The following is a 25,158-nucleotide window of genomic DNA, read 5'->3' as shown; positions in this document are numbered from 1 at the left end:
TCTAAAAGATACATTTATCCTCTGGATCACTTTCCATTTCGGATAGAATTATGAAGAGTTTATTCATAATATATAAAAACTTAGATTTGCCAAAAAGTCTAGTAATATTTTTTTATTGCTTAGATGGGTGGACGAGCTCAAAGCCCTCCTGGTGTTAAGTGGTTACCGGAGCCCATAAACATCCACAACGTAAATGCGCCACCCACCTTGAGACATCAGTTCTAAGGTCTCAGTATAGTTACGACGGCTGCCCCGCCCTTCAAACTGAAACGCATTACTGCTTCACGACAGAAATAGGCAGGGCGGTGGTACCTACCCGTGTGGACTCACAAGAGGTCCTACCAGTAAATAAAAGGCCGTAAACAAATAAAAAAATATCTATGTATAATAGCCGGCAAACTTCTTGAGCATTTGTTGACGTAGTGGGGGTAAGTTTGCGCATGGTACACTCACGTGCAAAAACATTATTTACTCTGCGTCATAATGCAATTAAATTATTAAAATCAACATATGTATTTATTTATATATTTATGAAAACATCAACAAAAAATATAGGTTAATAATTGTAATAATTTAATCTTGGGGTAAAATAGATATTCCTTCTATTAAGTCAAAACTAGAGCTGTTGCCAGGTCTTGGTTCAGTTGAAGCGAAGCTGGTATTTGTAATTTTTTTTTTTCGTTATCATAATCTTGACCATCATCATCACTGTTTTTATCACCCGAGTTGCTATCATCGTGATGAGTCGACATAGGGATCATCGGTGTAGTTTACAACTCGGTCGGTTCGGTCTACTTTTTTGTCTATAATTAATTATTTTTTGAAGATATTCGATTCGTAGTAATCGAATGTAACTTTTTTCAATTACCAGCTTCCAATTATTTTCTGTTTTTTCCATCTGAAGCCTAGCTCTTTCATAATTCGTCGTAAACTTCATTCCGAGCCATTAAAATTTATATCTTCTTTAAATTTTTCGAAGCCTTTCTACAGACGGAGTTTCGCTGCTTGTTATGTAGTTATTATGATTACATCTTTTTATTACAGATTGAACGAAACTATCCATTCCGGTAACTTTCTTCTTCCCTGATCTTTTCTTACCCGGAGTCCGAAACACGGCGAGCCTTTAGCTTCGTTCGAAGCCAGAGTCTTTAGCTTCGTTAATAATGCACCTAACAGTACTCACGGATGTTTTTGTTGCTTCCGAAGTCTGTTTTATTTTTTCCATATCATTCTTCCCCTGTTTTATAATGAAGCAATATACGTCGTACACAATTTTTCTACCCTTTCTTTTGAATACTACACCAGTTTGTCGCGGCATAGAGTATTTTTTATAAAAAATCAACAAACACTCAACAAATAGCAATGGCAACAAAGTCAACAAGCAATTATAACAAATAACTTAACGATTAATAACGATAGACTTTTCACTGTACGCAAGCGTACTTTAGGGAGCAAGCGGAACGAGGGCGCGGTGCGGGGCGCAAGATTCGACTTATCTACCAATAACGCGCTCGATACGATTTCCCCTGCCGTCGCGCCTCACCCTCACCACCAAAGTGATCTAAAATTCGGTTCTGCGCAGTCAAGGTCATTTGCTCAAGAAGTTTGCCGGTTACTATAACTATGTATATCTTAAAACAATATAAAAGCATTTACGTTTGCATCTACTTACATAAATATATTAAGTAGATGTAGCAAGGTAAAAAATGCAATCCGGCCTTCTATGCTAAATCAAACTAAGCATTGTACAAAGCTTTGTTGCCCGTGCAAACTTATTAAAATTATGGATGAGACCGAAGAGAATTTCATGAAGAGTTAGTGTGTTGTACTCAAATTAAAATCGCTTAGATTATTATTAACCAAATAATATCACAATTCGTTAGTAGAAAAACAAATTGGTTAACCAATTACGCGCAAATCAATGTAAGACGTAGATCTGTAAAAAACATATCATTTGTAGTGTTTTATTATTATTTAGATAACGTACCCACCACTAATCTAATTTATTTACTCATCTCTATCGCTCACTGTTGTTAGTCTCCTTCATTAAGCTGAATCATAATATATACGATCATACTCGTAATGTTTAGTATAGGCACAAGAATGTTCATATCGTAATTACGGCTACTTCAAATGTTTATGTTCAAAACAAACTACAACATTCCGACGCGCAATATTATTGTGTATATTTAATTTAATATTGAACAATTCGTGATCATACAGTACGAAGCTGATCGGGAAAGCATTCCTGTACACTGTACAATAAAATCCCACAAGATGTTCAGAACCTGCATATTATACATAGGTTTAAGAAAACTATTAAAGAACATCTGTGCAATAAAGCTTACTATAAAGTCAATGATTATCTAGAAGATTGCACAAAGTGGGAATGAGTTGCTCGCTCCGGGCATTTCAATATTGCAATAATTGTTACGTTATAATACTGATTGTAAAAATGAATACTTAAAAAAAATCTAATATTTAAAAAAGAGAAAAAGACATGCCCGCTGAGTTTCTTGCCGGTTCTTCTCAGGACAGAGGCTAGTTTTTGTGAATTGCCGCTAGTTCTTTTTGACGTTCAACAAGTATGTACTTTCATTTATGTTGAATAATTTTTTTTATTTGATTTGATTTGATTTGATTCATAAGAATACATTTGTGTGATTTAGTATTTAGTTTAGCTTCGATTTTCGCGAGTCGTGGGCACAATCAAAACAAATTTTACGGTTTCGAATTTATTTATTTATTGCCACGTGGACGAATGTGATCATGCACACGAAAACTTGGAACACGTAACATCGGAAATCATAAAACGAAAATAATAGACGCGATATTAAACAGTGGTAGTATATTTCGATGCCTCCAATGAACACTACTCTAACTCAAAATTTTGAAATTTTCGTTTTTCACGCAATTCGCTTCATTATGTTAAAAGTATTATAATTAATCATTATTGATGGGGTTCGGAGCAAAAGTAAATCAGCTAGTTACACAAAAAAAAACATAAATAAATCTGCAATAATAAAGATTTTATCAACTTTTTTCGTTTAAACGCTCCTCCTGCAAATCTACGAATTTGGAGTTAGCGTAGTGTTCATTGGAGGCATCGATTTGTAGGTTGTTTCGTGTCATAAATGATTAGTGTAAGAGATCGTTTTGTATTGTGTCTCTCGAATAGAATTTATTTCCAATGTTTATTTTTTATTTATTGCTCAGATGGGTGGACGAACTCACAGCTCACCTGGTGTAAGTGGTTAATGAAGCCCATAGACATCTACACCTTAAATACGCCACCCACCTTGAGATATAAGTTCTAAGGTCTCAGTATAGTTACAACGCCTACCCCACCCTTCAAACCGAAACGCATTACTGATTCACGGCAGAAATAGGCGAGGTGGTGGTACCTATCCGCGCGGACTCTCACGAGATCCAACCACCAGTAACTACGTAAATTACAATTTTGCGGGTTTGATTTTTATTTTTCACGATGTTATTCCTTCACCGTGGAAGTCAATTGTGAACATTTGTTAAGTACGTATATCATTAGAAAAATTGGTACCGGTCTGCGGGATTCGACCATCGGGGCAGCGCTACACACGAAAGCACCGGACGTCTTATCCTTTAGGCCACGACGACTACTTAGAAACATCTCTCGAATAGAACGTTTTTTCCAATATATTCACAACGTAGGCGGTGTCAATTTTCTTTTAATAATTAGGTGTATTTCGGTCGTGTACAACGATATAATATATGCGGCGTAGTGTAACTGTGATTCATTGATCTATAAATCAAATAATGTGAATCGTAAATGTTCAACACCAGTTACTGATTGTACAATAGTATTATAATTAAATAGAGGTTTCCAGTGGGAGTTACCGACCGCGTAAATATGTAGTAAAGGTCATGAATTTTGATAAACAAATAATCTTCAGATATATTTTTTAATAACTATATCTTGGGTGTTTATCATCGTTACGAGTTGTACTCAAGTTTTTAACATAAACATAGGTGTCAGGGGCTCCCAAACTTATTTTGTCTACTGCCCACTTTGAGAATAAATTATTTTATAGCGCCCCATTTTTTCACTTACATAAAAATCACTATAGCGAGAGCTCAGTCGGTGTCTAAGAGTCCTCCTAGATGAAATTGCAAATCGCCTCTCAAGCCTCTATACAACGCCCCCCCCTTTTTTTCTGGGTCACTTAACGCCCCCCTTTAGGCCTGCAGCGCCCACAAGGGGCGTTATCGCCCACTATGGGAAAGGCTGACATAGGTTTACCACATTTCGTCAAAACAGTCCGGTACTTCTTGCGTAATGATTAAACGACCAAATGTACGCCATTATATAAATGCAAATGAAACATTAATATTTTATTTCAAGCCAAACGGACAGTGGCGTTTATGTTTTGTTTTTCTGTGGGCTTCATTTCAGTACTTCATTAGTTAGATACACACGATGGAAATCAGACAACCTATCCAATATCATGATATATAACGTGGATAATACCTTAGTACACGCACTTAGATAAGATTTGTGTACAAGAGTATTAAGCCGGCTGAAGTCGTGATTAAGATAAACATATCAAATATTGAACCATGCGGTTTTCGCTAATCTATGTATTTCATATTAATGAACTCATAGCTGTCTGTCAGTCTGTTTGTTTGTAACGTCTGCTTCACGTGCACGTTAGCACTTCAAGGACGGATTCCGGAATAGGTTGCCTATTTCGACGCCACCACAGGTGCTCATAAGGGAATTAGTTGATTCTATGAGCTCGGATTATCACTTAACACCAGGTAGGCCCTTATCTCGTCCACCTGTCGGAGCATGAAAATGTTTTAACAAACCATAATGTCCATCAATCAACCACGGTCAAATTCCACTAGTATTCTAACGTTATCTAAAAAGCCTCTTTACTTTGACACGGGCTTATCCTTTACTTCCTAAATATTGAATTTGCCCCATTAACAAAGTCTAAAGGTGACCAAGTCACGTGAATTTATAATGAGAATCTAATGCTGATTAAAATTAATTATGTTATCTTCTTAGTTACGTAAAAAAACCTTTTTGTATTGATGTTTTTTTTTTCATTAATCCGGATGAGTTTTCAAGTTTTTCCGAATGCTTATCTTGTAGTTGTTTTGGGTTCCACATTGACCGTTGCGTCACAGCAATCCGCCAACAATTCTCGAAGCAGATTGGGGCGTCAGCGGAAAACTAGGCTCCTTTGCAAACATAACTTATTGTAATTTTAATGGTATCGTGTTAATTTTCATGAGCTCGTACTCTGAAGCGAGGGTAGATAAGGAACCTCACTCGAGGTACTTTATCGTTCCCAACCGTTAACCTCGTACGGCACACGAATTATATTTTTTACATTGCGTATCTATATATATAAAAATGAATTGCTGTTCGTTAGTCTCGCTAAAACTCAAGAACGGCTGAACCGATTTGGCTAATTTTGGTCTCGAATGATTTGTGGAAGTCCAGAGAAGGTTTAAAATAAATATGATAATGCTCGGAATTAAATAAAAATAACAATTTTGTTTTACCTTTGATGTATGTCCCGTCGGACGGATTTCTATTGTTTGTTTTAAGTTTATTTTATACACAAGTTTAGGTATTTTATTTATCGATTAAGGCACTACGAAGTCTGCCGGGTCAGCTAGTTATTAATAAAATGTAATTTTCAAAGTTGTTTCTTAATATTAGCATATCTGAGTTCCACCAGTCTTTTAGAACGGTTTCTTTACACCACTATTATTTAAAAAAAAAATGTTTCTCTGCCATTTCAAAGCGTACCTTCTAAATTTGGAATATATAAGTTTAGAATTTTCTAGTACAATGAACATCATTTCGGACTTTGAATGTTACGTCACTCAACCGGCTTATGCAAATAGGAAAAGCATATGGAAAAATACGTGGAACAATAAAAGGAACCCGTGTCACCGTTGACTTCGTGTCAAATTGATCCTGGACGTTATTTTCCGGGAACGCCCAAACAGGGTCCGTTATCATCTTGATAAAGTTGGGAACAATAAAACCGTGCAGTAATTTAACAACAAGGGTTTATATGCCTATTATACTCTTGACAATGTAATCCGAAAATGAGCATTTTTGTTTTTAATAATAGACTAAACGATTTGTCATTATTAAATGTTTTTAAGATTCTACAATATTAGTCACAATAAATAACTTATTGGACTCGTTCATTATTAACACTTCACTAGATTTATTAAATAAATTATTTGTGTAAACATTAACTTATTCCGATTCTGTTAGTTAAATAACCATTAAGTTAATCTGTAAAGTTCTAATGTCTAAAATATAGTCTGTGAAGTTCGAAAGATATTGTGTAATGTAATAGATTAATTAATTGTCGTCAAACATATCATCGTCTTGTTTATTTTAGAAATATGCTGAGAACGTGAAATCAGGGGATCGGTAAACACATCTCCAAAGCGATCGATCACTTCATCCATTTCCTCCAACACTGCAACCTAAGTCATTTATCAACTCCAGCAGATTTCCTTCTTACATCAATTTTACAAAGTAGGTTTTACAGGTAGGTAGGCATGGATCTTGATTGATTTCCTTCGGATATTAGTAGGAAGATGCAACGGAAAGCACATCGAACTCAATTTAATTAGTTGCCGGAAATTATTAAATTATTATACTTGATGTACATTACGAATTTATATCTCACAAATTTTACTAACAAAATTTTATAGTCCAAATACGAGTAAATGAAGTCGAAGAGAACAACGCGCACGGTTTAGCTAAAAAAAAAGCAAGTAAAATTACTTGCGAAACAACCAGTTCAAAAATCAAGAATGCGTGAATAACCTCGTTATTGTAAATTAACGCCTATTATCGTTATTGTGTGACTGTCGACCATAAAACATTGTGATGATCTACATATGTATATTGGAGTGTAACGAATAGTTTAGCGTGACGTAAATTCTCTTTCTTAATAATTCTTTTTCGAACAAAGGCTTAGCCAGGAGAGGATGGAATTTGCTAACAGCTGCCCGAGCGCCTACAAAGGAGACCTAACAACTCAATGGCAACTGCTTCGCGGATGAATCTTTTTATGTATTAACGTTTAAAAAAAACTGGCAGCATTTATACTTCTCTCCTCGCGTCGTCTTCCTCATGATTCGTTGAGATTAATTTCTCTTGAATGATGTTCTTTATCCGTAATCCGTATATGTGCTTGGCTTCATCAAAAAAGCATGTAGCTTGGTGTTGAAAGTTGAGCAAATCCGGTAGAACCTTCTTTTAATATTTAAAATAACCAGTCTTAGTTTGTTGATATTCACCAACAGGTTAACAGACAAACAAACACACTAAACAACACGTGTTGCCAATAAGACCGTTCTGTTTTAAATGTTTCAAACACAATACATGACATCGCAGACGTGTTTCAACTTCAAATATTCATTCGAACAAAGATTCCGGTAATTCTGTTCAAAATTACGAGCCAAAAAAATACTTCGCAGTTTCTTAGCTTGCATATTAATCATTGGTCACAGGAAAGACAAACCATTTAAGAAACCTATGCACATGGACCGAATGAATCGCCTTATATGTATTTGAACAAAACGTTAAGTAAAGACGACGCCAGACATACATTAATAAACATTAAACAATAGACTAGAATTACGTCAAAAAACTACTGCCAGTTGGTTTCCAATAATATATCTTGGTCAAAATATCAATATGTTACAAGACACCCTTAGTTTTTACCATCGCACCGCCCGCCACCGGAGTAGAGTTCATCCATACTACCTGGAGCCACTGCGGTCATCCACAGTGCGTTTCCAGAGATCTTTTTTGCCACGTACCATCCGGCTATGGAATGAGCTCCCCTCCACGGCGTTTCCCGAACGCTATGACATGTCCTTCTTCAAACGAGGTTTGTGGTGAGTATTAAACGGTAGGCAGCGGCTTGGCTCTGCTCCTGGCATTGCTGACATCCATGAGCGACGGTAACCACTCACCATCAGGTGGGCCGTATGCTCGTCTGCCTAAGGGGCAATAAAAAAAAATTAAAAAAACAAAACTAGCGATCCGCTCTCGCTTCGCTTCTGAAACATTAAATTTTATTATTGATAGCTGAGTCCCGCGATATTACCCGCGGTTATTGTCGTACCGCGGATGACGTCCCGGGGCGAAACTAGTCGAAAAAACGTGGCCTAAGTTACTCCTTATATCATCAGCTACCTATCACTGATAGTCTTGTCAAAATCGGTCCAACCGTTCCAGAGATTAACAGGAACAAACACAAACAGACAAAAAATGTTATTTTGGTGTATGTACCGTATATAATATACGCATATGCATGTAGTAAAAAGCAGTTGTTTCAATATTACAAACACACTCCAATTTTATTTATATGTAAAGATAATCTGTCTGAATATCTTCTAACTCGGTAAGGGAACACCGGATTTTGACATCTGTCACAGATAGATAGATCTTCAAACCTTTCGGGACCCGTAAGACTGGCGTACCTGTTCCATCCGTAGAAGTATAATGATTTCCTTTTCGAATCTTGTGTTGTCTTTTACTAAATGCCTTTACTCAAAAAAAAAAGTGCCGGCTTCATTAACTGGATCACGGTGTAGTCGCTCGACAGTCGGTCAATGGTCGATGGTTACCGAATTTATTATTATATTATAATACTGAATTACAGGTTTTACATAATTCTGCTTCCGCCATTTCGGATACTTCACAGTTGTCGTCGTCACGAACGACTCAAGAAATAGAAAAAGCTACTAGAATTCCAGAAGCTAATCTACATGGTGTCAGGAGTGATTTGCGAATCAAATCAATTCAAATTATCAATTGCGAATGTTCATGGCTTATCGACACCAGTTGCATGAGATCATCAATGCCAAACATACTTATGCCGAAACGTTTCGCTTATACGCTTCAAGTTACATTACGATGAACCAACATTTTTCGCTCTGTACATACATAATACATTTTTTTTTATGCGTCGATTATCCGACTCTAGACAAATATTTAAATTTTATTCAATTACCTTGAAATATACTTGCGGTAGTAACGTGTGTGATGATTTAAGATGCTTAACGTTTATTTAATTTTTCAGTCGCGTCAAAAATATTTTCGTAAATTACGGAACGTAGTTTAAAAAAAGACGTCTTGTTAAATGTCACAGTGCGAACCTACTTATATCAGTGACAAAATTGTTGCTACGAACAAGGAACGGCGTTGATCAGCTCTAGGAAGACAGTCTCTCGGTCTGTGGGACACCCGAAGTCTGCTACACGACGCTGCAAACTTGTATCACCAGGGAAACCCCTCTAGGTTAGAACGAGCGTGGGTCAAGAATTATGGTTATTCGTCATCTAATTTCTCTTTCACAAGACCCCGTAAGACATTACTTACACCTCATCCTCTTAGGCCTCTTTCATCGGTCCTTAAATTGACGTACGGATGACTCAAAATACTTAAGGCTAGTAATTAAGCGAGATCCCTATCCCGGACCCCGACGACACATTGGAGGAGAAAGAAGAAAACTCTATCAAGCGACCTGCCAGTTACTTCTGCATGATGGTGTATTCGCAGAAGTCTTCACGTCATTACTGTTTCTTACAATAGAAAACAGTGTCAAGAAGAACCCAACTATATTCTCCGACATATCCTAGTCAATAGCTTTGAAGGGTATGACAGCTGTTGTACCTATCTAATATTCGTATGTAGTGTGACAGTGCAGTTTAAAAATAAACAAGGGCATTTACGACACGGTTTTATGCACTATTTGACCATTGGTGATTATTTAAAAGATACCAAAATCGATTTTATGAGATCTGTTCAAGAAATTCTTGCATACGTGCGTCATACGCTACCAAAATATAACATTTCCGAGAAAGTTGCAGCATCTCAAATTCTTTGTGACTTGAGGAATAATAACAAGATTAAAAAAAGACTAAATCCGGAATACCGTTACCACAGTTTAATGAGAGCAATCAAAAAGCCTTTTGTAGATCCAGGCTGAGAGCGTAATACAAACAATTACCATGAAGCATTCTTGATAACCGGTTTGTGTACTTCGGTACCGTTAAGTAAACGACACCGTGATCTGGACAGTACTATTAAGACATGTGACCAAATTATATTTGCATTTATTGTAGGTAGGTACTGTTGGTATACTTGTATTTATTTTTATTTTATATTACTTTTGAAACACCGTGGAGAGGAATTTATTTCGGAGTCGATACGTGACACATACCAGATACTACAAAAATGTTATCTAGAAACCCCTCTGAAGTGTAGGTAGAATCCAGGTTGTGGGCATGAACTTTTGTCCTAATGCGAATGGTTCGATTGTGAAATATGTTAGAGACGACAGAATCAAAATCTTTAGTGCGTTCTGTAGAACATTTAAGGTCAATTGGAAAACATATTTAACTGTTGGATGTCGTCTTGTGGGAGGCCTACTTACACTACGTCTTCCGATACGTGGTCGCCACTCAAGAGCTTTTCGGCCCTGGACGCAAGCAGCGTAGGACCGATTTTTGTGGCGGGGCTTGGGGGAGGCCTATGTCCAGCAGTGTATATCTGTGGGCTGATAGAGAAAATGAGCGAGAGAGATGTTACCTATAGTGTTGTTCCGAGTAATGTTCGATCTTGCAGTGTTTTCAATGTTTTTACCATATCGATTAAGTTTAAAGATCGTACAATTATTGAAAATTAAAGGAAGATGTCCACATTATTTTTGGGTATACATTTAACTAATATCGAACAACAAAATCTTTTTTAATTTCATGGCTTCGTTGGCAGCCTGTGCTTAAATTCTTGTGATATTTCTTAGATTCGATACACGTGTTCTTGTCTCGTATGGCTTTTTGACACTATTGTTTGAGGAAATCTTAGCGTAGGGCCGCCGACTGTGAAACGTATTTGTTTGTCTTCAATAACATAAAAAGCCTAATTCCTAAAAGCAAAATATATCCAGTCTGTGAAACCGTATATTGTCGATGCCGAATAAAAAAATGTTTCTGTTTTGTTAAGCTGTGTCTGAAAACATAAAAAATTCAATTGTATTTACAGAGCAGTTTTATTATGAGAATGTAATGGAAAACATACATAAGGAGGCCGACCTTCCTGTCATTAATGTGAATAGACTTCGGAAAATTTTAACCTAACAGATAAACACAGGGACGTTTACGTTGGGAAGAATCGAATTCCATCATAATTGCTAATGGAAGGTTACTTACTAAACTAATACTGAAATATATGATTTTAGTTTTCATTCGATGTCTTCATTTTCATTCGATGATGATCTTACAAGTACATTGTTATATTTATAAAAAGCAGACAAATTCGTATCTTAAGTGGCTATCCGAAGCTCCTGGATAACCTTGAGATATTAGAACAGTCTTCGCGGCAGATTTCAATTTTAAAATTACTGCGACGGGCAGAGGAAATACGGAGGTAAAAGAAGGCAAGAAAGAATACATACAGTAGAATTGAAAATATTGTTCTTATTAAACATATAGAAAAATATCGTACGAATATAAAATCTTGTGGCAAAAAAATCACTCACATCACACACACATATCAAAAGTTATTAAAATAGAATATGGACAATCTGTTTTGTTCTTTATATTTCGTTTGATTTTGTTCAAGGGCATAATAAACAAATGTATTTTACACGTTTTAGTATAGTTTCGTTACTTGCTTTTCAACACGAACCTTGAATGTCTTCACCTTCAACTTCATCTCGATAATGAAACCACGCAACAATTTTTGTCTTTCGTTCTTTATCAAATTATTAAAGTTATGTTACGTTTAAATAGCTCCCAAATCGTTTTCGCAAATAACCCAAGATATTTCATATCAAATAATATCAGGATGTTATGAAATATTAATGTTAAGTAAAATAACGAAAACGAACGAAAGTTATCTAAATATTAACCGAAATTTATTTGAGTATGAAAACATTTACGAACATGTTAAATATTTTGGCTAACCCAAATTACTCTTGTTTATTTACAACGGAGTTAATTTTAGTTTTAATAGATCCATAAGTTTTCAGACAAAGCACATTAAATCGAATCAGCTTCAAATATTTGAAGCCGATTTTAATTAAATAGCTTGAAATATAATAAACCAAGTTGGCTATTTGATAAACATATTGGAAAGAATCTCTCGCTTATTTAATTAGTATTATCAACGAGTTTAGGCATAATTTTTCAAACGGTATAAAATTTATGAGCTTTACGCTAAAATGTAGCTGTGTTCATTGAGCAAATAGTTCCATACCTATTTACATAAATTTGTGGGAATAGCGTGAAACAAAAGAACTAGGTATTAGATCAAACTTTCCACTGTTCTTTGTTTTCGACCGCATTCCCATGAAAGATGACCGTGACGTGGAACAAATGATCGTTATCTTTACCGTTCCAGAAGTCAGAACTCCATTTGATCAGAGGAAATCCGTCCGCATTTACGTTCCAAACTTGATCCATTACATGATGCTTAGGATCACTAAAGAAGGCGTTACGTCACCAGATAGTGACTACGAAAGCAATACGAGTCACAATCCTGTTATCTATAGCTTGTGAGTTTGGGCATTTATTCTATATTTTGTTTCTTTCCCAAAAAGGTCGACATCTCCAAACGCCATCGCCATTCCGTACAAGTTTCGCGAACATATTGGTTTAGACTTCTAAGTCATCGCCTAATAGACATTTGCCATTGATGTCCTTTTAATATCACTGCACTCACATCGGTCACTAATGAAACACACAAAGCGAGGATATATTTTAGATTCCATTGCGGCATCTAGATAAAGCATCCGAGCAGCGATTTATCTTCGAACTTTCCGCACACCTCACAAAGAACGCGTGCAAAAAAATGCACTTCGAAATATTGGTAAATCAAGTCACCAGTCATGCGTTTCAATCCAACGCATAAATGACCATTATTCCAGTGCAATGGACCTTGAATCTCAAAGATGGAACAACAGCATTCACATTGTGACATCTACGAGCCCCGCTAACATCTTGCCGCAACATGGCCGTGAGCTCTTGTGCCAATCTGCGTTATTGAAGAAAATGAAATTAACGTATCATTAACTCAAGCTTATCTCGATTTAGCACTGAAAACCACGTCCTAGTTCCATCATCGGGCTGCCTGTTTACCATTTGATTATATGATAAGATTAAACTACAAAAATTGGACGCCTACGATGGGCAGGACATGTATTTCGAATGGAGGAGACCAGAATGCCAAGACAACTGCTCTATGGCAAACCAGAGGGTTGCAGAATTCGTGGCAGATCCAAACTCTGATGGATAGATGGCGTAGAGTACGACCTCAAAGTTACCGGTGTCAGGAACTGAAAGGAGAAAGAACTGAACAGAGCAGTCTGGAGAGACATACTGGACCAGGCTAAGGCCCACCCTGGGCTGTAAGGCCTAAGATGATGAATGTGAAACTACAAAGGTGTTGAAACAAAGCTCGCTGTTAATGTATAATATATGTTTATAACGCCATCCAGAGAATATATCACTATTATTATTAGGGCCAATAACACTATGTATACAATTTACATTAATTTTTGTACCGCAATTGTTGAAATTATGAAAAAAATGTGTAAAAGTTATGCAAAAAAACCTGAATATTTTCGCTTTCGATTTATTGTGTACCTCCTTTTAATCGTTCACTCATCGCTGAGCATCGTGATTCGCCCACTTGAGACCTTTTCTTGTGATTTGTAGCTACTATGTTGGTTTACCACAAGCACCGGTCACCGTCCCGGTGGAACTCGTCGCTTGCGACGAAGGGGTCTACGAGCGAATCAACCCATAGACACAGCCCACTGAGTTACTCGCCGGATCTTCTCAGTGGGTCGCGTTTCCGATTCGGTGGTAGATTCTGCAAAGCGCTGCTCTTGCTAGGGTCAGTGTTATCATCACTCCGGTTTGAGCCCCGTGAGCTCACCTACTAGTTAAGGTTACGCTGAAATAGCCTCTCAAGGCTATCAGCTTAGGCAGGAAAAAAAATCGGTCAATAGAGCAGTGAAGTGCGTAGCTCAAAACCCGTGTCCAGGCACTCAAACACTTGATCAACTCTATCTTTTCGGGATTCGACCCCTGGATCGATTTCGATCCACTTTACCTGTCACTGTGAGTCTCTACAGATAACAGAGTGTTTTCTTGATATATTACCAAAATACTGGAGCAATCTATGTAGGCATATGGTGGATAGCCTCTGGGCCACTCTTAGATCGTTGAGGATAGATGTGTTCATACGGAAGGACGTCCAAGGAATGGGCATCACGCGCCACCAGCATTACATCTCAAACGCATCTGTGCGTCGTATGTCAGCCTTTATGTGATCAGTATAACGTAATTAGCTTAAATGATCGTGATTGTGGGTACACCACATCAAAATTGGCAAGGTTTCAAAATTGTTTTACCTTGTGCTAAATGCATTATTACATATTCACCGAAGTCGAAACATTTAAAGTTCTGAAATTTAATAAGACATAACCTCAACTAAATTTTGCTGACACAAAATATTCATGCACAATAATAAAGAATTAATTATTATCAGAAATCTCCAAACGCTTGAAGGAGGTGACACGTGATGCTAAGGCTGGCTGGTACTTAGCACAGAGTGTTTTTTTTTATATAGCTTAGATGGGTGAACGAGCTCATAGCCCACCTGGTGTTAAGTGGTTACTGGAGCCCATAGACATCTACAACGTAATTGCGCCACCCACCTTGAGATATAAGTTCTAAGGTCTCAGGTGTAGTTACAACGGCTGCCCCACCTTTCAAACCGAAGCGCATTAGTGCTTTACGGCAGAAATAGGCAGGATGGTGGTACCTACCCGGGCGGACTCACAAGAGGTCCTACCACCAGTAATATACAGCCAGAGTCTGACTGTCCAACGAGGTAAAGCAGCCAGTATCTTGGCAACTGTGCCTCCTTCAAGTGCATTAGAAGATTTAATTATCTAAAAAAATATTTAAAAAGAATTAATTTCATTGTGTGTTATCGGTGTTAATCAAAGATTTAGAGTCAATTAAGGAATAGGATAAATGAAACTTTCATGATTTCTCGATACTCTGCTGATTGCGTTATAACTTTTAATTAAATTGCTACGACAGATCATTTCTCGAGTTTTTAAGACTTTTCAATAATCAGATAAAAGGTATCCAGTAGATTCACTGGCCTGAATATGAAAGGGGAGAAAATTAATTATTTTTTACTTCACACAACTGCATTCATTAACTTTTTTGTCTTTTATCTTGTAACTTTTTCCTTATATACTAGTATTAACAAAATCTATCCTTTAGACAAAACGTCATTATTTGATTTTAATCAAAATCCAAAGGAAATTGAAAATAGCCCTTATTACTTGCCATCTAATTTCAAATTTATCTGTGTCGTTTTAATTCGAAAAATGAATGATTGCCTATCACTGAAAATTAGATACCTCAGTTTTATTTGGTTGCAGTATTTCCGAGTCGTAGACATATATTATATTTTATTATAATTAAAAGTAATTGTCGATTTAATCTCGCGTTTATTCTTTAAATATTTCTGACGTTTCCAATACTTTACGCATGAAGCAATAAGAGCATTCTTATCACCAAAAAAATCTCAACAACATACTGCCATCAACACAATTCCAAAATATTATATCGTATTTATGCGATTTTATATTCTATATTGTTGTATTAAACCCAATCCATTGGTCTACTTGTAAATATTTAAAATTTAATCTTTATTTAAGAACGAAGTGCATGATAAACTTGCCATTTAATTTTTTTTATCTTCATGCCTTTTCAGTACAAATTTAACTTGTTCTTATAGATGTTATGTCGCACCATGTTATATGTATAATAGCATAGATGAAATCAAATTTCAGATAGGGAAGCGTCCGAAGGCTTATCAGCTGAATAAACCGAGACAAGGTTATCAAAGTGTACGATAAAAACGATTAGTGTAAGAAGTGTAACGAAGTCAGATTAATAATTTGATTCGAGAAGAGATAGAGAACCATAATATAAAAGTTTTCTAACAAAATGTGTAATATTATAATGTATAAGGATCTCTTTATGTTAAAATTAAATCGACTTGATATAAAAGTAACAAAACGTATTTCACTACTATCGTTTTTAAGATTCCAATTGAAAACAAACAAATTCGAACCATTATAATTTCGATCACTATCAATATGTCACCCTCGAAGCTATTTTATTCGGAGATTTGGCACTGTTTGCATTAAATATAGGTGTTTTGAGAACCATTTTATTGGTTTAGGTGTAAAAATTATTCATAACGAATGATCATACCCAATGATATACCCCATTTTACAACTAGGGGTCCGCCCCAGATACACTAGAATGAATCAGCGTATTATGCTCAAATTATTAGGTTTTAATAATCTTCATATTAGAAGCTTTGGTACTGAATTAAATGCTTCTTCCGTCAAAAAATATTAATATCAACAATAAGTCTTTAGTCCTTAATTATTTTAGGGATACAAATTTTAAAGTTATCTGACTACCTGGTTCAAACGAGTTCAAACCAGTTAATTATATAGAGTAAGTGGTTGAATAGTTATTAGGGGGTTAACGACAAGGAATGATCATCCACCAAGCCGGTGAAATTGTTCGGGAGACCGTCGGTCCGAATGTTATTGCTTCGAACTTGTATTAATGCAAACTTTTCTTGAAAATATCGTTAACGGGATTCAGGCGTCTGTCAAATATTTTCTGTTTTATAACAGCTACCACCACATTAATACAGTACATACATTTGGAATATCTTCGGTAACAGACACGTTTGCATAAGCGACAGCAAAATGTTTTAAGAACCTTTTATGACCACAAAACCACCTACAAAACGTTTATAAATAGTTGTAATTGTAAGAAAATAAAGGTTTACCCTGTAGGTTTACTATAGAACGATATAAATGAACACTCTATACATCTCCACTAGCTTGACCAACCCATTTGCAGCTAGCAGTAAACGTAACATTATCCTAATATGAGGAACCAAAGAGGTTTTATTACGGCGGTCTTTTATGAGTTCCGTAAATACTTTTAGAGATACGACCTTTTTATAGTGATACTTACTTATTAGAGCAGAGTTTACGTAATTTTTGGACGCCTACATTTTTCAAATCAATCTCGTCATTCAAAATGGACAATGCCATCTCTGGCATGAAGCCAAAAGACGAGACATAAGATTCGGCCAGTCAAAGGCCGTTGCCCTTTTCTGCTCCGTGATATCCTCTATGTTTTTTTTTTTAGAATTGAAGGATTACTGGTGGCCCGGAGGCCTTTCCAGTTTCACCAGGACAGGTGGGTGAGCAAAGGAGCATTCTCTATGTCTATTCACATTTCAAGAACCTTTATGCATTGTTAGGCAAGAAATAATCTTCTATTCCAGCCAGTGTTAAATGAAAACTTTTTTTCATTAAAGTTCCATTTTAATAAACGATTTAAAAATAACATTTCGAAACATCTTAAAATAGTCTCGAGTTTCAATCGTTTTTCGTCATACCTCGTGAAGATAATCAGGTTACTACGATGTGACTAAAACCCAGTTACGCGTATAGAAAACAACGTAGTAAACTTGAAATTGGCACAGTCCCTATTACGTATCCAGTGTTTATTTACATTCTTAAGACAAAACAAATCTACGGCTCGCACGAACGCATTTATAGAACGATGACATAAAAAGTTCAATCCTTTAATAAACCTAAAAGGTTTTTTTTTTTTTAATAGAGAAAAAAGTTTGAAGTTATACGCAGCAAATGAATGCGTCACGACAATACACGTGGACGCTATAGACGGAGTGTTTGCACATAAACATGATTTATTACTACAATGGAATATTCTGTTGGTATTTGAGAAATTACACGAAATTTTGTCATTTACAATAGGTACTTTGGTCTCTCTTTTTTTGTATTCTTTCATGTTAAAATTAGCTGATTTAATTGATTAGGAAATACAAAAGTCCAGAGTTTGTTGATACGGTTGTGAATCTGTGGTTTGATAATAAAACAAGCCGTTTTGGCTTTAGCTCAAGTCAATTAAGTGTGGTCTAGTAGGTATATCACACAGTTTTATTTTTATTTTTTATTGCTTATGTCTATTGCACCTTGAGATATAAGTTCTAAGGTCTCAGTATAGTTACAACGTCTTCCCTACCCTTCAAACCGAAACGCACCGAACCGAATAGGCAGGGTGGTGGTGCGGACTCACAAGAGGTCCTACCATAAGCAATTACGCAAATTATAACTGATTTTTGCTATTCCTTCACCGGAAATCAATCGTGAACATTTGTCAAGCACGTATTTCATTAGAAAAATTTATACCCGCCTGCGGGATTCGAACATGGTTACATCGCTCGATACGAATGCACTGGACGTCTTATCTTTTAGGCCACGACGACTTCAAAAACTGTGTGAATCTTAATTTTTATTTGTCTGTATTAACAGCGCGTTATCTTTTATAGCAAATGAATGTGTTATCGCGTGTGTGTATTGACATACCGATGCACGCCTGCCTGCCTACGCAAGCGATCACGATTTGCACGATATTCTAGTTTAACAAGTTCTTGAGTAATACTAGCTGTTGTTAATGAACTTGACTGTTGACCGAGGCAAATCGACAATGTCAGTTATTGTAAACAGTAATGAAAGTATTTATTTTGACTGGTTCAATACACATAGTGCTCCTATCGCGTTGTAAACGTGGTTTTTAGGCAGCGCGATGTAATCAACAATTTCACAAGATATCGTGGTTATTCATACCGCTTTGGTAAGACCCACGATTTTAGGGATGATCTAAGCATATCGACGCTTGAAAGGCAAACGTGACACAATGCGTGAACTTAACAGTAGACTAATTTGAAGTTGATATACCTAAAAAAATCTATTTTAACGAATCTTGCTGTAGGATTGAAATGATTTTAATAGACCTAGAAATATATATATTTTTTTGCGCATCGAATATGGTAATTGCCTATCATTTATGTACAAAGCAGTTATTGTCGCTTAGTCACGTTTGCCTTTCATTAAGTTTTCACAAAATTCGTAATTTACAACTCTTATCAGGTATCAACTCTTCACAAATATACGTTTAAACAGATACGTAGGTACGTAAATTGTAGTTATGAATCACGCTGTAATGGCCCATCCGATTAGTACGGAACCGAAAACTGTTGAGACTATAGTTTAGGGAAACATCCGGTTTCAAACTCAAGCACTCAAGGGAAAACAGTTGAACGATCATAATTATAAGCTGGGCTCTGAGGAATGCTTCGATTTTCCGACAACTTCACAAACAACACACATTTATGTAAACTCACATCACTCACATCAAAACAAGACACTCACTACCAAAACTAGTGTTTTTAACACGGGAATTAACGAAGTGACACAACATTACTATTTAAAAATGTATTTATTGCTTTTCGAAGTATTCTCCGCGAAATTTGACACATTTTTCCATACGATGGAACCAATCATTGAAGCAACCATTCCATTCGGAAGTTGGGGTCTCCAAAATGGCCGTTTTGTAGGCGTCCACAGCTTCTTCAGGTGATGAAAATCTCTGTCCACGCAATTTATTCTTTATTTTAGGGAAAGTATAGAAATCATTAGGGCTTAGGTCGGGGCTGTACGGCAGATGGTCTAATAATTCTTTGTTTTCTTGCTCTAAAAACTCTTTTGTTCTGTGCGCTGTGTGAGAACTCGCATTGTCGTGATGGAGGATGATGCGGCGGTTGCAGTTATCTTTACGGAGTTCAGAAACGACCTGTGGCAGACAAATGCTAGCATACTATTCTGCATTAACCGTTCTTTGTCCCTCAAGAGGAATAGTCATAACATGGCCGGTTTTGGAGACAAACTTGGCCACCATTTTTTTTGCAACACTCCGTGAACGAACAATTTTTGTTGGCTTTAACTCATTTTCGAACACCCAAACTCGTGACTGGTTTTTTGTTTCGGGTTCGTACGCGTATATCCAGGATTCGTCATCTGATACAACGTTGTATACAGCATTTGAGGATCCTGCGTGGAATCTTTCGAGAGTTCTGACGCACCAAGTAACGCGAGCCGCTTTTTGCTCTTCACAGAGCGAATGCGGTATCCATCGGGAAAACAACTTTTTTACACCTAATTGTTCATGCAAGATTATTTGTATTTGACTCATGCCAATGTCTAAAGTTGTCTGAATTTCGCGGTATGTCACATGTCGATCTTCCTCAATCAGCTTACGCACAGCATCAACGTTTACTTGGGTGACTGCAGTTTTTGGACGACCTTGACGGGGATCATCACTGAGCTTGACACGTCCACGTTGAAACTCAGCAAACCAGCGATAAATTGTGGTTTTGGATGGGGCTTCATCACCAAATGCAGAAATCATCCGGTCAACACACTGTTTTTGTGTTAAACCACTTCGAAAGTCATAATAAATCATCGCTCTTGAATTTTCTCGAGTCAATTCCATTTTCTCAACGACTAAACAAGTTTGACAAAACCTCGTGACAAGACCGAGAATCTTTTTTTAAATAAATAAATGATATTCGATTTTTAAAACCAAGGAGTTTTCAATTAAAAAGATTTTAATATGACAGGAACAGTGGAAATATTCCATTCCCGATACTTTTAGTGCAGCCCTCGTAATACATGATGCACTGGAAAACATTCCTCTTAGACACAGCCCAATGAGTTTCTCAGTGTGTCGCGATTCCGATCCAGTGGTAGATTCAGCGAACCAATCCTCTTGCTAGGGCTAGTGTTAGGGAATAGCTTTTTTAGTAATTACTGTCGAGGATAAATTAAATGCATTGCAGACTTATATGTACCAACCTATAAATAAAATACTACAAATGCAGAAATAAAGTTAAAGTTCATTGAAACTTGTTGCTGATTGTCTATTTGCTGACCTTTCAAACATTTATCACAGCAAAACTATTTCGTTTTGAGCAGATTACTGAAAGATGAAGTTTTATCTTAATGCAGGCAGCTTAATGAGCTATCATAAAAACTGTGCTATAATCTGAGGTTAAGATTCTGTGATGGCCTCGATGAGTAAGAGTCAGAGATAATGCAAAGGGTTGTGCTAAGCAACATAAAAGAGCGATATTAAGTACTTCGGAGATTCGTAAAGAAGCCATTTGAGTTCTGTTTAAGAAACTGAGAAGTTTGATAAATTATTTGTTTTTTTTTTAATATGGCTTAGTTAGTCCAGATGTTTTCAATATATTATTATACGTCATTAGTTTTAAATATGCACATAAAATTTGTTTAACGATGTTGTTTCTACCAGGAAACTTCTGAGGCGCACTATTTCTTCAGATTTTAATGTCGCACTGTAAATCTTATGACGACAAAACGGGATACGACAGTGGTCACGCACATATTCACGATTGGTCACGTAATATCATAACGACGATCGAAACGACGAGGTACAAATAGAAAGTTAATACAATATCTGGAATGAACTACTTAGTTCAGTTGGGTTTTTTTCATATCTCTAGAAGGGCATACGAAGTTGAGCTTTGAATCTGAGCTTAGTAACGTAACTCTCTGAGCTTATAGATATTAGAAAGTTATTTGCAGCAGCCAACTCGGTCTGAAGTGGAATTGTTTTGCTTAGCGACTGCCTACCCTACAAACAGGAACGCAAGAAAACTTCGCGGAAGAAATCGATAGGTTGGTGGCCTATTCTTGCGCGCTCGAAACACATACTACACCAGTCCAGTTTTGCAGGTTATACATATTTATTAAAGCAAAATTGTGATTTGAAAGCATTAATAAAGGCCTATTTGAAACAAGAAAAACATATTTTTGTTTTACACGAATGCTTTCTTTACAGAAATCGTGAACAATTGGTACCTGACTTCATGATTTGAATCCAGGCACGTTCGCATCGATACGAATAGAAAGAGCGTCTTATAAATCAGGCGACCGATCAGTCGTGAAGTTATTTCTTTGCAAAGACTGCAGAGTATTTCTTATCTTGTGTGATTAATGTCATAGTAAAAACGTTTTCAAAATGGTCATAAGTTTTTGAATAATTTGAAGAATTAAGAATTACAATAGATCATTTCAAAAACACATCGATCATTTTCTCAACAACGCACGCACTAGTCATTGAAAAAAACCCGTTACTTGTCATTTATTTGATTCACAAATTTTTCTCATCACTATTCTGCTATTGGAAATAACCTTTCGCTAGACCACTTACGGGAATATTCTGTACTAGGATACGTAGTTTATCTGCTTTAAATGTTTTAAACGAATACTGGTAAAGCATAATTTGGTAATTTATCTTTGAGCCTTTAGTATTTGATTGCCAACTGCAAAGACGACTACCTCTGCTCGCCTCTATTCTTTACCTGAAGACTCTTATGCATTTTTCTAGACGATATTATGAGTCGTTCGTTCACTTGTGTTACTCTTTCTTCACCATTCTATACGCGGCCATTCCAGCCATTCACATTTTATTTCAAGATGCGAACTATAATGTTCTGTCACTTTGTTAAAGTTACTTTATTACTGGTGGTAGGATCTCTTGTGAGTCCGCGCGGGTAGGTACCACCACCTTGCCTATTTCTGCCGTGAAGCATTAATGCGTTTCGGTTTGAAGGGCGGGGCAGCCGTTGTAACTATACTTGAGACCTTAGAACTTATATCTCAAGGTGGATGTCTATGGGCTCCAGTAACCACTTAACACCAGGTGGGCTGTGAGCTCATCCAACCATCTAAGCTATAAAAAAATAAAAAAAGATATTTATGTTTATTACTAATTTATCTTTTTGCTTACATTTTCAATATAATCTGTTTAAATAATTCGGTTTGTCTGTTTAGTTGTTTAAGATATATTTATTTTGTTTTATTGGACACTTTATCAACACCTACAAGTTAATTTACTCTGACTTTGGTTTGCTAGAAAAAACTCATGTATAAGTTAAGCTCGCCTAGTTTACAACCCATCTAATATCTATTTTTCTCATATATATTTTAATTCGAAGATCCACTGCATGTAAGTTTATTAAGAGCTAAGCAAAAAGTTACCAAAAAAATCGACTCTTGGGATTTTTTTGTGTTATTCTTCTACCTTTCGTGTGAGTTTTGTATTAGTTTTTGGAAGTAGAAACTTATGGGCATCTTGGTTTTTTATTTTTTTATTGCTTAGTTGGGTGGACGAGCTCACTACCTATCTGATGTTAAGTGGTTACCGGAGCCCATAGACAACTATAACGTAAATGCCGCCACCCACCTTGAGACATGAGTTCTAAGGTTTTAACTACGTTTGAATTGTGGCTAAGATGTTCATTCTTGACATCGCTAAACCGTCACACTAACAAAGCCTATACACAATTTGTACTTCCTTCAAACAGAAAAGATATTATAGAACATTAGCATCATAATGAATTTACAAATCTCAGTAACTACTGATTACACAGGCTATTGTGGTCATTAACCCCTTTATTTACACGATACGTAAGTAGAAATTCTTTATCATTACAAATGTTTATCGAAACACGTGTAAATACTGAAATCTATACAAATAAATAAAATGGAAGCGTTCGCTTTGTCTCTGGTTTCAAAATACGGTCGGTTGATTATTCGCTCAGATCAAAACCCGCATTTCTAAAATACATTCTTTTCTGTCTGTCTTCTTGCATGTCCGAAATGATTGAACCGATTCTGATGATACGTTAGTTTGATCACAGAATCCACTTTTTATCCACGATACATATATTGATGCTGATCCTGCGTAAAAACAGGTAAAAGAAAGTGCAAACTTTTGATCCTATTTATAAAACGTGTTATTTTTTTTATTTCGATTTCTAAATTCTAACTTTAACTCGGCCAAAACAACGATCCACATCTAGTTATGCAAATAAACCAGATTGTAATGAATTTTAATGTCGTTCAAAATAATGTTTTACTTAATTAATTAAAACCTCCGTATCACAAAATTCTTGAAGTGTTCTTGCAGTTCGCCGGTAGTGATGCTTATTATGGCGCCAAGAATCCTCACTTGTTGAGACCAACGCATCTTCCTGACCATCACTGCTGTAAATCAATCATACGTTCCGATTTGAGGGTTAGCAAAGAAGCTATCGGCAATTTGCAAGTAAGATCTCAGGCCACAAGGCGGGCGGCGGCTTCACGTAACATATCCGCTTAACTGGTACAAGAACGCCGGATCTTCTCGGTGGGTCGCGATTCCGATTCGATGGTAGATTTTGCGATGCTCTTGTTAGCCAGTGGCTTAGGGCTAGTGTTAACCCATTCTCTCAGGTTGAGCCTGTGAGCTCACCAACGTCCGGGCGTAGCTGGGATAGTCCTTCAGGCTAACAGCGAATAGCTAGTAACGGGTATAGATAGTAAAAAATAGTAACGGGAATTCTGTCTTCACACGTTAATTAAAAATGTGGTAAAGAAATTACTCCCGTATAATATAAACATTCGTTTATATTACCATTTTCAAATAAATACAATATTTTAAATTTACGTGATAGTTTAAATGAGATTGCTTCTAAAAATAGTTTAGTAGCACGTTATTTTTTCGTAGGTTTTTAATTATCATATTCAGAAACATCCTTGACTACATTTTAGGCAAAGTATTTGTTATGAAATGACTGTAGATAATAAAATGATACGGATAAAGAGCAACAAAACAAAAGTATTTGGTAATTAGCATTATTCAAGGTTAAAGGTTTTAAAAGTATGTATGTGTAACATAGCAATCCAGAATATCATTACCTCAGTCAGTCGGCGAGCAACAAGTTCACGGTCAAGACCAAGAAAAAAACTATGAACTCAACACCACCATTCAACAAGCTAACTTTATAAACACTGAAAAACAAGTTGCATACACGACACACACTGAAAACTTTGAGTAATATTTAATCAGACTGCAATTGCGAAGCATAAAACATTACACCTTAATTTTGTACGAAATCTAAAAAAGTTAAAACGTTGACAAATTAATTTCATTAACAATCGGGAGGTTATGTTATTGTTGTGATAGCGCGAAACGTCAACACAACGTGGACTCTGCGAAGTTACTGAACTGACTTGAACTGAATAAGCGACTGACTGACTGAGTACCTACTGCCGCTGAGTG

At 36.3% G+C, this 25,158-nt stretch overlaps 1 protein-coding gene across 2 annotated transcripts in view; it reads right to left on the bottom strand.

Annotated features, from left to right (window-relative positions):
* Positions 1-25,158, bottom strand: part of LOC101738997 (dual 3',5'-cyclic-AMP and -GMP phosphodiesterase 11) — a 267,871-nt gene extending 242,713 nt beyond the window's left edge. The window contains exon 1 of one of the 2 annotated variants that reach the window (XM_062675410.1): positions 24,795-25,158. The gene's annotated coding sequence lies outside the window, so the exon portion shown is untranslated. The remainder of the gene's footprint in view (positions 1-24,794) is intronic. The other variant, XM_012695157.4, reaches the window with a different exon arrangement.

This window comes from Bombyx mori, chromosome 3 (assembly GCF_030269925.1).
Source record: "Bombyx mori chromosome 3, ASM3026992v2".
In the NCBI taxonomy this organism is placed as follows: domain Eukaryota; kingdom Metazoa; phylum Arthropoda; class Insecta; order Lepidoptera; family Bombycidae; genus Bombyx; species Bombyx mori.
Note: the sequence above shows the minus strand (reverse complement) of the source record. Positions and strands in the feature narration are given on the sequence as shown.